The 17,243-nt window shown below is 29.4% G+C and overlaps 1 protein-coding gene across 6 annotated transcripts in view; it reads right to left on the reverse strand.

Annotated features, from left to right (window-relative positions):
• The window catches only part of LOC139489617 (FAD-dependent oxidoreductase domain-containing protein 2-like), a 56,982-nt gene that overhangs the window by 30,948 nt on the left and 8,791 nt on the right, over positions 1–17,243 (reverse strand). The window contains exon 1 of one of the 6 annotated variants that reach the window (XM_071276217.1): positions 14,779–15,037. The exons of 1 other annotated variant lie outside the window; for it this stretch is intronic. The gene's annotated coding sequence lies outside the window, so the exon portion shown is untranslated. Of the gene's footprint in view, positions 1–1,197; positions 1,294–1,315; positions 1,424–6,718; positions 6,819–14,570; positions 14,684–14,778; positions 15,038–17,243 lie in introns of those variants that run through there. 4 more of the 6 variants (XM_071276218.1, XM_071276219.1, XM_071276221.1 and 1 more) reach the window with 4 other exon arrangements.

Below are 17,243 nucleotides of genomic sequence, written 5' to 3' on the forward strand. Positions count from 1 at the left end.
TACTTAAATATGTATGATTTGATAAGTTACATAACACTTCTTTTTTTTATTAGAAAGATCTTAAAAATTATGATCAAATTTAAATATACCTGTATTCTTTCTGATGAAAAATGGATGAGAATATAACATGAATGAGACAGCAACCCATCTACTACTACTAAAAATTGGCATACCGATTGATTGGGTTTAAAAGCAACTTTCTAAATACTGACATAACATTAAATGGTGGTCAGTTTGTTTTGGTAAAGGAAAATATGGTAGTGGCAACTTATAATAAGGCTGAAGCAAAGAAGTTGTTGACCAACTGCCACTCAGGTAATAAAATTGAGAATGAAAATGGGGAATGTGTCAAAGAGACCATAACCTGACCATAGAACAGACAACAGCAGAAGGTCACCAATGGGTCTTCAATGCAGCGAGAAACTCCTGCATCCTGAGGCCTCTTTCAGCTGGCCCCTAAACAAATATCTCCACCAGCTCAGTGATAATGGACGTCATACTAAAAATGCCATATTGTGTATTGGTTTGTAAAGTTACTACCTTATACAAGATGACATATATTAACTTTTTACTTAGCTTTACTTTAAAGAAAATGAAAACATGATTTCAAATATTTGTCAGTAGAAGTAAAAGATAACAATAATGGTAAAACAAATCTACAACAAATGTATCAGCAAATAATTCTGACGTTACTGTGTAAATTGTATGTTAAAGACTTTTACATCTGACTGTATGAATATATAAAAAAAGAAGATGTGGTATGATTGCCAATGAGACAACTTTCCACAAAAGACCAAAATGACACAGACATTAACAACTATAGGTCACCGTACGGAATGTCAATTTATAGGTTCAACAATATTATTGAAAATTATATAAACATAAAATATTATGGAAATTCCTTCATTAATTCTGTCTAACATTTTAAAATTTTGATTTATCTTTTAGTTAGTTTATAAAACATCAGTTTTCCTACCTTTGTTGTTTGTTTCCTCCAAGAAAACTTATTAAACTTTTTAAAATAGATTTATTTTCAACAGTTATAATTATATACCTAACTTGCTGTGTATAACTACTTCGTCTTTCTAGTACTTTTAAATTCTTTAATTTAACTATTTTCTATTTAAGAAATGTAATGTACACATTGAGTGGTGAAAGGGTTTTTCTTCAATTTAATAGAACAAACAAACTGCCTACCTGTAAAAAGAACAATTGATAAAACAATGTTATAACTTCCTATACTCCACGTTTTCTACTTGGAACTGTTTCCAAGATCAATATATCAAACACTAAATACAAAAAGCCAATACCATACCATTAAAAATTGGTTTGATTAAACTATTAATTCCCAGAATGAGGGGGATCTAATATCTATTGATGCTATTTCCACAAAAGTAATACTCCTAATGAAGATTTATATAAGTTTTAATTCTAAAGCAATAGATCACCAGAAGTGTAATTACTAAAGAGAATGACCAATGAACAAATGATATTGAATAATTATGTTATACCACGCCAAATCATTAAAGTACTGTTTGTATGACAACAATGAAATAAAAACTAGGACTACATGTTTTCTACTTTATCAAAAATGGAAGTTTTCTGTCAAAAGCTTGCTTGGAGTTTTTGTACATTTTCAGGATTGTAAATTATGTCAGCAAAAAGCTCTACAGAGCTGATGTTTGTAATGTTTGATATAAAACTGCCTTTAAGATAAAATTTTCTATTTTATTCTATGTACCATTAAATGAAATTGATGTATGAAATGATAAATAAATCTGTATTAATTTGTAAATTGCTACTGAATTTTCATAAGGGAATAAAGATAACATATTATCAACTTACATTATTTATATAACAATACCATATGTCTATAAAATAAGAATACGAGTAATCCAATATCTAATTATTGCCAACATTGTGATGCTACTTTTTACATTAAAAAAGTTACTGGTATTGTGGTGGTGTTGTAGCAAATCTTAAAAGTGATCCTTAGGTTTATTGTCATATATACTAGATATACTGTGAATAGAAAACACAAATTAATACACTCGCAGCCCACATTGACATTTCGCAATGGGAAACCCTATAGCTTAAGCTATATATCAGTTGGATAAAAAAAGGCATTATAGATAGCACAATTCAAGAGGTACTTAAGTTTCATCAATGGCTAAATTATGTCCAATCATTGGAAGGGTGAGTTAGGGAAAGGTTTCTTACAGAAATGGAAACAATATAATCTTGTGAAGAGGAATAGAAAATAATATATTGATCAATAAGAGTGCACAATGGCACAATGTGCTGCAGATTACCACTAAGTTTTACTTGGTATCAGTTAATGGCTAAGACAGACTTGAGATTACTCTGAAAATGTTTTAACCAGAAATGGAAAAGTCAGTATTTAGCTATGGTTAAACACATAAAGATTGTTCCATCAATAAATTTATATACAAGCTCTCTATACTAAATATAGTTTCGTTATATTGTTTACGTAAAATCAAAGTAGTGTTCCAGAATAAAAGTATAAATCTTTAAGAAATCAACTTTCAAATAATCTTGAATGGGTGGATACAGTTAGTGACTGGTCTTAATAGTTATGACTTTAATCTTGAATGGGTAGATACAGTACTGGTCTTAATAGTTATGACTTATGTATTTGGCTTATTCTGCTAAACTAAAGGCCTTTGTATGGCAGGTAGGTATCAAAGCAAACATCAATATAGCCATCCAAGGCCTCGTAATTATTTGGAGCAATACAGTACATATTGTCATTTCAACAAATAAACAACCAAGTTTATATCAACCCTGTCTTTTCAGTAGGTTTACAGCACTATAAACCTTACTGTACATACAATCAAGGAATTGTATATTTAAATATACAATTCCTTGATAAAATCTACTAAGTTCAATCAAAAAGAACCACATTGATGATTTTACTGAATCTTATACAAATCAGTCAGTATATCTAGTCTTTTTTGTAGGTCTCTTATGTGTGCCTTTTTCAAAACTGTCAACAACTATATATCATAACAATAAGACCTTACCGTTACATTTTATCTATATCTATTTCATTGTTTAGTTTAAAATTTAAGACTTTCTCTAATGACATAGGTTGTTTCACTTCACTTGATCAATTATTTAACAGTGATTAGACTGTAGTTTTACACAAAACACTTCAAATAAAAACTATAATATATGTCAACTGGAGAATTATTGTAATTCAATATGTTCACACATGTAAAACTTATACAAATGAAAGGGACAAAACATTCTTTTAAAATAGAAATAAAATATTAATATAAATCAAACAATTGAAGGTTTTTCAACATCAATGTTCTAAATGATTGATAAGAAGCTGCTTCCGGTTGTCTGAAAGTTACTATTGGTGTCCAATCATACGTTTCTTCATACTGATTAATTCATAAATGTTTATACTTTTGTATGAAATAAGGGATCTAATATATGCTACTTCCATTTAATAAAATGTCACTTTGGGTCTCATAGCTTCTTTCTCACTGATTCCAAAAATATAGGATTCCTTTATACTTTTGCCTAAAATAAGGGAGATAATTGTCAACTTCTGCTTTAGACAATGTCACTTCCAGTATTGTATGATAACTGTAATAAAGGAGGTAATTAGCCATTTCCATTTAATTGAAGGTCACTTTCTGTCTTAAATGATAAATTAATGCCTGTCTGTTAAAAAAAATATATGGATGCTAAGTACTTTTCCATGAAAAAAGTGAAAAAAATGGCTGTTTCCAGTTTCCTCAAGGTCAGTTCTATATGACATTTTTAAAGTCAAATGTCATCCCAAAATTTTGCAAAAAATCCTATGGTGTTACATTGTATTATGAAAAAAGTTGGGAGTAATAATCAATAAAATTAAATTAAAACATTCAGGGGCAATAACTCCTATATGATGTCATTGGATTGTTTCAGAAAGGATGTACCATATCTTCATCACAATAAAGCAAACATTTTGCAATTGTTCTTTTATATATATATCTTTAAAAGTGTCAGAGAAAATGCTAAAACAAGGAAAAATCTAATTTGTGAACATGACCTTGACTTTTTACCTTGACCTTCTTTTCTAAGTTAGGACCCAGGGGCTTTGGATTATAGGGCTAACAGTTGATGAGTTTCAAAAAACATAACAACAAACTCATTTGGTAACAGTATACAACTTCCATAAGATTTCACCTAATCACTTTGATCCAAATCAGCCAAAAATTCTATAAGATGTATCGAACAAAAAAACAAACAAAAAAGGTTTTTAATCACTTTTGGAAGTATACACACGCAAGATCACACTTTGGCCAAAAAAAAATAGTAATAAGGATAATAATTGGAGCAAAATCTTTATTAGGGTTGCCACAAATTACACTTCTTTTCCTGTCTAAATATTGTATACATTTGATTATTAATTGACTATTTTATTTTAAAGGAAAACAATAAAGTCTTTCCTTCCTTCCCTTTATTGAAGTAATGACCTTAGCGTGTCCTTCACTTCGACCTTGAAGTACGCCATCTTGTTCATAATAAGCAAGCATTCTTTTTACAAAGATGCTGGTCCTTACAATGTCATTTAGAGCAAACTTGTGTTCTTTTATATAATTATCCTTAGACTGTGTTTAGACATTCTTCATCCTTAAACTGTTTTTAGACATAAAAACTAACTGCTCAAACCTTACAAATGGGAAATTGTGTATTAAGTACAATCTATTTAACTATCTTATACTTTAAACTTTTAATCATAATTCATTCCAATAGGTCAAGAACCTCAAGTAAAAAGATGGTATGAGTATTTAACATTTAGAGATACATTGTACTTGTCTAATAAAACTTTTCAAAAGGATTCAAATATTATAAAGAAAGAAAATACAATACTTAGAATACAGCTGAACAAACTTTATGCTAATGACTATATACATTACTGGTATTAAACTGATAACCGTAACTGGAATTACGACTATCCCAATATGGCGACAGCAGATATAGGTAAAATCTTTACAGTAATTTTTCTCAAATGTAGCATGTTTTTGTCAATAGTTACTCAGCTGCAAGGTTTTTCTATTTGAATCGTAACGGTGCACTGGAATTGTCTAACCGCTTTGAAAATTGCCCTTGAAAAATTTGAGATGATAATCGTAACTCTATTGCATTTTTTTGTTTGATAATCGTAATTTCTTTATCGGATAATAGTAACTGAAAATAATAAATGTGTCTTTCAGCATTTCAATGGTATTTTGTGTGTTAAAATGCAAATGTCCAGTTAAACGATGAAATAAACGCAAACTAAAAACAAATGAAGAAACTTACTGGTTTTATGACAAATTTACTTGTATATCTAGATTTATAACTTACAACAATATGCATAACCTTTTAATATATGTACATGTACATGTACCTGTTCAAGATATGGAAAATGAAGCAGCTGTCGAATCAATTTTTTTTAATTTCTTTCAAAGTTTCAATGTTCTGTGCACGTTTAAGGTTTTTTTGGGGGGAGGAAAAAGGGGGGATTAGAAATATTACATATCCCAAAAGTGCAATTCTTTCATTTCATTACTTAAAACGAAAGTCCCATATACCACATTTTAATATGCCATATGTTTTGCCTCCAATATCACGTTTTGACTATAATTCTGCGCAAAATGAACAAAAGTTTCCACCAATAACTTTATAACTGCATTATTGGATTTTACAGTTGAAACTTTTATCGGTGGATATGACTATTCATATTGCCCTTTTCCTTAAGTTTCATAAAAATGCATATAGTTTAATTTTGGAGTGAAATGTATAGTTCCAGTTAAAAAAGCTGTTCATATTTTTTCCCATGGATTCCCTTTTTTTTCTTTTATACACTGATATAAAATATGATTTTAAAAATTAAATTCAATTGTTTTGATCAAATACCCATGCATTCTATGACGTTTCTTTTAACTGTGTGGATGGTAAAGGATCTAGAATAGTTATTGTTACATTTGTTTACTGTTTTTATTAGCCTTACCTAAATGGCGCGTATAGTCTTACAATTATTGCCATATATCATAACTTCCTTTAAAATTGCCTCTTCTCTCATTCACATATTTTGTGACATACCTAGTTCTTGGGAGTTTTCTGTATTTTAATATAGTTTGTGTTTTCCCCATTTCCAAATTTCTTCAAGCTTGCGACACCCTTACAAATTTGTGATGTACTAGTATGTAGCTGTTTTCATTCGAACTATTAATAATATATAATGCACACAAAGAAATGTCATAAGATGTTGCAGTCAAGTTTTCGTGATTAATTCATCACCATAATGTCAACATATGCTATCAGATATACATTTTTAGTGTCAATATCAATTAAACACCATCCAGTTATGATTATCTTCTCATTTTTTAATACAGTAATTACGATTATCTTTTTTCTGAGTTACGAATATCATCCCAAATTTTTCAACGGCAATTTTCAAAGCACTTAGACAATTCCAGTGCACCGTTATGATTCAAATATGATGTAATGGTATAGAAAAACCTTGCAGCTGAGTAACTATTGACAAAGACATGCTACATTTGAGTAAAAATGACTGTAAAGATTTTACCTTTATCTGCAGTCGCCATATTGTGATAGTCATAACTCCAGTTACGGTTTTCAGTTTGATACCAGTGATACATGTTACATTTAATATCTGTAATTAATTAATTCAGGAAATGTTTCAAGTAAATACTTCTTCACAACAACTTTGTCAACCCTATCCTGAATATGTATAAAAATCTGACCCCATTCAAGTTGACTATTTATCAAGTCCTCACCAACAGGATGTTGTCATAAAATACATATGATTCAATTCCTAGAAATTCTTTATATGTTTGTTTTTTTCAAATCATAATATGAAATACAAGAATTACAAATAACAACAAAAATATTGCTGGAGTTATTATTTTTAAGAAGATGTGGTATGATTGACAATGAGACAAGACTAAATGTCAATATGAAATAGAAATTAACAAAATCAAAATCATCGTACGGCCTTCAATAATGGGTAAAATCATTACAATGTTTACATGTAAAGGACAGCATTATTAAATTTAACTCAAATAATTTCAAATGCCTTACAACCAGTGTTCTCCTGAGTGTAGGGATCGTAGTAGTGTAGGGATCGTAGTAATCAGAATATTACAACTAGATCATTAGGGTTACATAAAATTACAATTATAAAAACTCCTCATTTATATGAATATTTCCATTTTTTTTCGGATCACATGTAAATAAATTTTTACTAGATGTTCCAGCAAATGTTTATAATAAATGAAAAGAGATAAACAATATCTTTAATAGGAGAAATGTTTGTTTATTCCTCAAAATGAAAACTCAAGATCCAGAAACTACCCGTAGTCTCAAATAGAGAAAATACATTTTCCTTTGATTCGCAAAAACACTTCATTGCAAAAAACTGAATATTATTAATCTTAAAAAATCAATAAATATAAAACTTCATCATCAATAAATAAAATGCTTATCAAGATCCCATCCTAAAAACAAACTTCAGATAACTTATCAATAAAAAAAATATCATATTCTAACTTACATTAATGGTACACAAATTATATTTTACAGACAGCTAGTAATCTACAAACCATATTCTGAACATTCCATTCATATAGAATAAAGCTATGAAGAATGGCAATGGTTTTATATTTTAAATACATGTATTGACTTTTTTAGTCAGTTTCATCCCATGTTATAGTTAGTATAAATTATACTTATAAAAAAGTAAGAAAAATTAAGCTCTTAATGACATGTTTTTTCTTCCCATGTTGGAATTATGCTGTATCTTTTTCAACTTTCAAGTATGAACTATAACATTGATAAACTAAACAATAATAAATCAATTCTCCTACACAGGACTTTCCTTAAATCTGATCAACTCTCACGTCATTCGGTTATCGCTGTTTTACAATACATGTCTACATTTAGCGCATTACTGGTAAGAAATTAATTTACGAAGCTTGATGCTTTATAATCTTTTAATTGCATGCTGACAGTATAAAATGTCGGATAATTAGTAACCAGAGTTCTAAGAGCATGACAGCATACCCTGAAGACTGAATTATTTTGTAATCAGTAATTACACGAATTAGCTCATCAGAAATACATTCAAAACTTAATTTTGCCAAATCAAGCCACAGAATTCATCAAAATCAAAAATGGGACATTTAAAGGAAATTTGAAATGACTAGATTAGTTCTATTGATATGATGATGATTACTAGTTAATAATGCTTCCACCTTAGGATAACAGGACTACAACTACATTTCAGACAGACACCTATAATTAAATAAAGTGACGAATATCTGCTTTAAAACAGTAATTTGCTTTCAAACATTTCAAGATATAAAAGAATTTGATTAAATAATATACAACCATGTCTTTCTAATTGTTAAATTGGAATAGTATACCAATTTAGATATGAAAATTCCCAATTACAGACAATATGTCTGCAATCTCCATGGATTTCCATGACTTGATAATTTTAATGGTTATATGACTATGAAATGGAGTTAGCTTATCTTTCAACAGTATTTCCTAAACAGCTGTAAATGTAGCTCCTAAATTATTCCAAGACTATCAGACAAAACAAATATTGGAAACAATAAAGATACTTTGACAACAAAAGAATGGTAAATAATCACATATGTTTTCAAAAGTTTTTTTTTTTGCCAAACTCCATTAAATGCACATAAAATAAACAAGAATGTGTCCAATACACGTATGCCCCAATTGCACTATCATTTTCTGTGTTCAGTGGACTGTGGAATTGAGGTCAATCTAATTTAAAACTAGAAAGATCATATCATAAGGAACATGTATACTAAGTTTCAAGTTGATTGGACTTCAACTTCATCAAATACTACCTTGACCAAAAACTTTAACTCGAACCAACAGACGAACAAAAGAATGAACAGACGAACGGATGCACAGACCAGAAAACATAATGCCCATAAATGGGACATAAAAATACCTTCAATTGCTGATTAAGCTTACATACAAAACTGCTACAATAAAATGGAAATTACTCTGACAAGTAGTACATGTATTGGAAGATCTCATTGTGCTTTAAAATCTTTGCTATTTACAATATCTTGCTATCTGTTATGCTTTCTGCAATAAAATGCAAAGATGGGCAAAAACCATCTGTTAAGCTTTCTGCAATAAAATGCAAAGATGTGCAAAAACCATCTGTTAAGGTCAATAATTCCAATAGAGATCCAATAGACTATTTTACTGAACATCTTTTTTTTAACCAACAAACGACAAAAATTAGGAAAAATTTACTTTAAAACTCCTAAAAAGGGTCAGCTGCTCATTGTGTCATTTTTACATCAGAGGCCCCTGAGGGGCCTCGGGTGTATTGCCATCGCCTACTTTTCAAAGATCAAAGGGATGCATATATAATTAGTTTTGGAATAATAACCGACATTATAGACCCGCGGACCTATATAGTGCAGAATAAAATTCCGTATCGCTTCTTTTAAATTCATGTTTTCAATGGATACTCAGTTTTTTTTAATTTTTCTTAATGCAAAATTTATAATATGAAAATGTTTTGTCGTTAGAAATATTTGTATATTAATCAAACAATCTTCAATATCAATGACGTGTCGAAAAATTGTTGTTGCGGATGAATACCAGGAGTGCGCAAGAGGGCAAGAGCGAGAGGAAATCAATTCACACATTTATACACAGAAAGGTAATTATATTTCAATTATTTGATTTGGAGTAACCTTTTTAAACCGTTTGTAGCATATTTGTCTATAATATTAACGTAGCAAAACCAGGAAAATTTAATCTGTCATAATATTAAAATAAATTATCAGGTCACGTCCCCCGCAGCCATTTTGAAAATACCAGCAGATTGGGTAGGAGTAACAAGAACCTGCAAGGCCTTTAAAGATAAGGTTACTATTTGTGTATTTTTTATAACAATTTGTTTTTATAAAGATCTCAACAATTTTTGGAGTTAAATTTCTTTTCTTCGTAAATAACAAGTAGATTGATCACTTGGACACACACACGGAACTATTTTCTGTTTTTTAAGATACTGTTTCGGATTTTCGCTCCTTCTCCGACTTAGTTTGTTGCATTAGTATATGTGAATATGTCCCTTGACTGGAAAATACGCGGAATTTGTAATGACTTTGACTATGTCTATGTAAGTAATTCTAATATATAATTATTGGCTGAATTTATTGTTTATATAATATTCAGAGAATCTTAGACTTTTTCTTCTTCCAATAGAGTTGGACTCTTTTTGAGTGTATAAAGACTCTTGCTCGTAAAATCAAGAGTCTTACTTTACACTGAAATGTCAGAATTTGGGTTAATCACATTTACTGAATTACTATAGATATATTGGGAGAAACCTTACAGTTTTGGAGATATAAATATAGATTAACTGTCCTGTTTTTTAAGTCTTCCTTAGCTTGTAATATTGTATTATTTTGACCATACATGACATGTATCACCAAAATTATATGATAATTTGATGACATACTTGTGCTTATCATACTCTACAGCATTATTTAATTTAAATGTGTAACCATATCCATGTCAAATTTTAGTAACTTATATTAGACATTTGTTCACACATACATGCATATGAGAACTTTAATTTAGCAAATATGATTAGTTATATCTATGAGAAATACAATCAGTTAACTTTATCTATGAGCACCCATGAGATCTTAAATTGAGCAAATATGATCAGTTATATGTTGAGTAAAATTTGAGCTAGATCTACTCAATTGAGTTAGATATATATTAATATTGAGACTAATCTAAATGGTTATTTGAGCACACATGAGCCTAGTTATACTATTGAGAGCAATATTGGGATACTGCATGAGCAAACTAAGCAAATCTTTATTGAGACGAACCTATGAGCGCTATATTTTTAAATTTGTTCTTGACAATTTTTTGTTTATTTTTAAAAAAGATATAGGAACAACAGAGTTGGTGTATGTGGGTTCGATTCTTACCCTAGGCATTCATTTATATTGGCTGGTGCAAAGCGGGCAGTTTAGCTTAGTGGCCCCACACTGACTCTGTTGTTCATATGTTACTTAAAAAAATTAGGCGGCATCGTTCAGGTCTTGCCATCTTTATTTTTCTATTCGAAAATCAGACACAACAAAACCATTGAATAATTGTGAAAATTATACCACAGATAACTATGGTAAAACTTTTTATATTGATGAATTATATATATCAGATTTGGATTCTTTTGGTTACAAAACATTTTGGATGGTACATGTAGGTAGCGACCAAATCTTTATTCCTAAAGGCTTAAAGCTTTCAGGTCTGAAAATTGCCCAAAAATCATCACATTTTGACAAATTTGGAACATAAAATGTACTTTTATGAAAAGAACTGATTTATTGAGTGTTAAGACTTTTGAAATAGACCCAAATTACGAACCAAATTGAGAACTTTTTGGAGTTTTATAGTTTAGGCTATTTTGGGCAATAAGTGAAACTTGTCCTTTGAATCAGTGGTTTCACAATCACCATTATATACTTAGTATCTGTTAGAAGATAGATCTTTCACAATACATTGTTAAACTTAAAGATAAATATATACCAACAATGACCAATATTAATGATGGAATGAGATTATACATGTATATATACTGTTTTATATTGTTACATGTACATACATAAATGAAAATTAAAACCAAACTGTTGTCATTATTCATAAAAAAAGAAAAGGGAGGTATGATTGGTATAAATCAGACACCAGCTCTAGACAAAATGATGAAAAAGAAATAAAGCTTATAACCATACAACATTTTTACAATCAGAAAAAAACTATACATAAATCAGTTAGAAATAGCCATGAAATGTCAAATGTTAAACAATATATACAAGAAAACTAATGGCCACATCAATGTACAATCGGGAAATCAAGATATACACCAAAAAATTACAAGGCCTGTTTTACAGGTTTCTTACAAAGGACCGACACATTCATATGGTAGTTGTGTTCTATATGTATAGTGCAAAATGTTCTCATTGCTATACCAGTGGTATCCAAAGTATTAAATCCAGAACAAAGTAAAAAAAAACTAACAGTTGAAAAACTATCCAAATGTGATATTCAATTAACAAAAATACCATCATTAGCAAATGGCTATCTACATATAATACATTGTAATATTAATTACAATGAACCATTTAATAATTAGAAAACAGAACCTACAATGTACATGTATAGCTGCTGATTTAAAAAAAAATATAATGGATAAATGATTGACTGTGTTACAATAAAACCAAGATACAAATGTAACTCAGTGAAGCTATTTATGAACATTTAAAGAGTTAAATGTGTTGACTGCAACAAAAATCTAGGATAAGGGATAGTAATCTTGCTGTGTTAACATCCATTTAATTAGCAATTGATCCAAAAGCTAAATGTTTCAGAAAAAAGACCTGGATACTACATGTACAAACATTGTTAATAAATGCCATTTGTAGAGCAGGATCTGCTTACCCATCCGGAGCACCTGAGATCACCTGTTTTGGTGGGGTTCGTGTTGCTCAGTCTTTAGTTTTCTATGTTGTTTCTAGTGTACTTTTATTTGTATGCATGTCTTTTTCAGTTTTAGTCATGGAATTTAAGTTTATTTTCCATTTATGAGTTTGCTGTTCATCTGGTATCTTTAGCCCCAGGGTTTCCCCTGGGTCAATTATTTTTTTCGCCACCTCTTTCGCCAAAACAATGTATTTTTCCCCACTTTATTTTTTAATTAGCCACAATATTACAATTTATCTGTTTTGATATGATTGTCTTGAACCTCTTTTTCATAGTTCAGTGAGTGACTATATAGCTACTCGAAGAATTGTTTGCTATGTTGATTCTCTATTATAAGTTATATGTTAGCGATTTTTGTATGTGTGCAACTATATGGTCATAATGCCAATCTAACAGTTCTCATTTGACCAAGTAATCATTGATAATTCACAAAGTTAAGTTTCCTAGTTCAAGTCAGTATCTCAGATATGATAGCAAATTATATTTAATATTTGTACTATATTGTATGGTGAACATATCTGTCTGGTAGGTATAATATAAACACCTGTCATTTATCAATAATTCAACACAACTTGAGGTCCTCTGATGTTCAGTACTTCAGTACTTTGATTATTCATAGATTCTCTCTTTCTACTATAGAGTTGGAAAAAGGTTAAAAACATTCATTCAAAGACAATAACTCCTAAAAAGGGGTCAATTGATAGTTTCTGTCTTGTTGGCCTATTTGCAGATCTTTTTGCTCTAGCTCTTTCTACTGATAGTTTTCAAAATAATACGGCAAACCAATTTATTTCCACAGATACTTTATTTTGCGTTTAGTCCTTACTAACCCATTTCGCAGAGATTTAAAATTGCGATTTTCAAATTATTAAGTAAGGAAAAATCCAAGTTTTACATATTCACGGACGATTTATATTTGTGATGTATTTCTACTCTTGAAAGTCGTGAAAATAATTGCTCACGAAAATTAGTTGGTTGACAGTAACCAAAAACTTTGAAAATTTGATAAAAACAATCATTTCAGGTGCGATAACTTCAAACAGGGTTGTCTATTTTTTTCTGAAAATCATATAAGAGATGGATCATGTTCTATTTTTAGCAACAGCATGCATATTTGTTGATGGACCAAATTCCCTAATACAAATTTCAACTTAACTCCATAAGAAACATTTAAGGTAAAGTTTGCTAACATTAAGCCAAGTGGTTTCAGATGAGAAGTTTTTTTTATAAAGACAGAAGACAGATGCCTAGTGATGGTAAAAGCTCATACAGCTTTTTAGAAATTTTGGTATAGATGTAAGTGTCAGCAACCTGATTTACACAAGTTCACCAATTCATTTACTATAGTATGGTATCTAGAGAACAAGATGGGCAAGCACAATGCTCTAAATTACACAATTAATTTTTACTATTGAACAATTTAATATGACAAAAAAAAGAATACCTGTGGATGAACATTGACAATTATCATGAAATAATCAGATTAATCCACTATATTTAAGAAATAGTATATTGAATTATGTTAGCAGTTCCTCATCTGGGAAGTAATTGGAAGGTTTTCAATTATAAACATTTCTCAGACATTCTATTTCACATAAATCTTCAAATAATGAAATATCTGTATTTTACAGAGAGAACATAATTAACATTGAAATGTTTAAAAACAAAAACAGTTTCTGCCACTGGATGTCTTAGCTCCTATGCTTTCTCTCTCAACTAATACCCCCCCACACACACACATACACAAACACAAATGTTTTCTTATCATTTCTAGTTACTTTGTATTCAGATCCTTTATAATGTAACTGTGTGACTCAATTTACATTCAAATATACAAGTGTTTATAAAAAAAAATTAAAAAATACACTTAAGTCAATTCAAATTAAATGTAATTAACTTTATTTAGTTTTGAATGTGTAATTTAAAAAAAAAAAACTTACTCCATGCATGTAAATTGTATCTATTTTCTAAAGTTTAATCAACCCTACCTATATGTGAAATACATTCATGGCACAGAGATTTAGGTGAAGATTAAGACATGCTGGCTAACTACATGTATTTAATACACATCAGGGAAGTAGTAATCAATTTTACTAAAAACAATATTTAATGCAAATCAATGAAAGTTGCATAATAATATTTACAATATTTAATGACATATGTTTCAATATATTGTAGAACGTAGATAATCCTTACCTGTATGTATTATAAGAAAATTCATGTCATCAAATCAAGAAGTAATAAACAATTGTTAAGATATATAAAAAGTTTGAGACGTGTATTCATTTCCTGATAAGTTAGAGGACCCTATGTATATACTTCCTTGTGTAATTATAATCTATAGACTACTGAATTTAGATTCTATCTAAAATAAACTTTAAGTTTTCCAAGAACAAATATTATACATTTAAGTGGCTAATTAAACTGTATAAACAGTGTACTTTAATTTTCACCTAAATAAATTTAAGTACAAAATACAACAGATCATGAACTATTTATTTCTTAAGCTTCAAAAATGCATTCCGAACTAGAACTGCCATATTAACTTGATTGACTTTTCCATCAAATGATATATGAAAATTCAATGTGTAACAAATGATATATGAAAATTCAATGTGTAACTTTAGTAAAACTAATGACACAGAGGTATGAAAGTTTTATGGTAAAATGCAAACTTGAAATTCAGGGCCTTATTTGGCCTAACGTGAACCATAACAAAGAGGGAGGGGCCATACAATCTCCATGGAACTGAGATGTGAAACTGTTAATACAAATGATACTAAATATCATTGACTTATCATTAGTGCTTCATCATAAACTAGCCTTAACACAAACTTTAGCTTGTAAACTAGTTAAACTAATCAAAAGTTAGACCATTACTGAGGGAACAAGGACAAATAATCTCCAAGGGAAATGAGATGTGCTAAAGCTAATACATCCACATGCCAAATATTATTGACTTACCATTAGTGGTTCTATCTAACCTGACCTTGTCAAAAACTTTAACATATTGCTATAATCACCACAAAAACCTGCTGACCACGGAAACATGCCAAATTAAATCAGATTAATCTTACTTTGCAACTTCTAGTAAAGGCATGACAAAAAACAATTTTCCTATGTAATATAACAACAACTAAAGCTTTATTTGAAAAATTTCAGGAGTTTGTAAAATATTGGCTCAATTCCAATGATTTCTGAGAAAGTATCCTTACATGCATGGGTCAACTTCATATTTTTACAAAAAATAGTTACATTCAATATACATCTATAAAGCCTAGAATATTTTGTGGAGCCGAATGTGAGATATTCTTTGATACAAATATTGCAGAAAACCACACACTATGTAATTTTACCTATAAATTAGAGAAAATAAACAAATCATATGAACATCATGACTTGAATAAAATTACCGGTAAACTTTTAAATTTTAAAGTTTTTTCACCTGAAACTAGGGATATTTTACAAAATTTAGTACATAAAATTTTTACAAAGTTCAAATTTTGGACCATAAACAATCCCAAATTCTAATAATGTTTGGCCAAATAATCAAATTTCAGGAAACAATGATCTATTGGACACAAATAAAATCCCAATAATGGTGACAAATAGGTGTTGGGAATAACAATTATGAATCATTAAAATCTAAAAGCCACAAGAATTCATCCAGTTGGGACTATTTTCTGATGAGTTATTTTCAGATATCAGAGAACATATTAAAATAAAATAAATCATTAAAATTTCTTAGTAAAATCAGGTATCTCGATGTTGTTTATCAGTTGCAGCAAACATGTGGGTACAATGTAAATTTTACCCTTGTAATTACTGTAATCAAAATGTCAATTCATTTTATTAATTACAGTAGAAAATTATACCTTTATTTATATATGTATCTTGATATTGAGCTATAAATGGTAGAAAACCAGTGAAATTTCATCCCAGTAATGGTAAATCAATGGAAATACAATCATTAATATCTCAAATATCGGGATTCTAGTCTCTAATTATTATTAAACAGATGCTGTTTTTTCATGTATATTATACAACTTCATGGAATAATTGATGTTATGTAGTCAAATGTGGGATGTATTTTATTTTTATAATTCGTAATAAAACTTTATTCTTATAATTCATAATAAAACTTAAGAACCTTGATGTACCTGGTACCTTATTTACACTGGTTATAAAAATTCATTAATATATCAGTCCTGTGTCAAACATTATTTTTTGTATTCTACTATGACATTTGTTGCATGTTTAATTGTCACATGATATATATGACAGAAAAGAAAAAGAAAATTTATGGCACCAACCTCACTTTGAATTCCTTACATTCCAAGGTAAAGTGATCAGTAAAAGCAGGTTTTTATGGCGACAAACGTCTCTTCGCATAAGATGAGTTTTTTCTAAAAGAAACCTGCAGCTCAAAATCTTGATGGGTTCTGATTGTTTGATTGGTGCTTGCTTAACATTCAGTGGCAATTATTTCATAGATATTCAAAAATGTGCTTTGAAATTTTTTTATCTTGTAATTATATGTATTTTCTCAATTTACCGAATTTCTGTCTTAGCATTTCATGGAAACAAATACAAATTCATATATGGGTTTATGATATACTTATAGAAAATAATGTATAATTGTACCTCATGATAAAAATTCA

The sequence above is a fragment of the Mytilus edulis genome, chromosome 9 (genome assembly GCF_963676685.1).
Source record: "Mytilus edulis chromosome 9, xbMytEdul2.2, whole genome shotgun sequence".
Taxonomy (NCBI): Eukaryota; Metazoa; Mollusca; class Bivalvia; order Mytilida; family Mytilidae; genus Mytilus; species Mytilus edulis.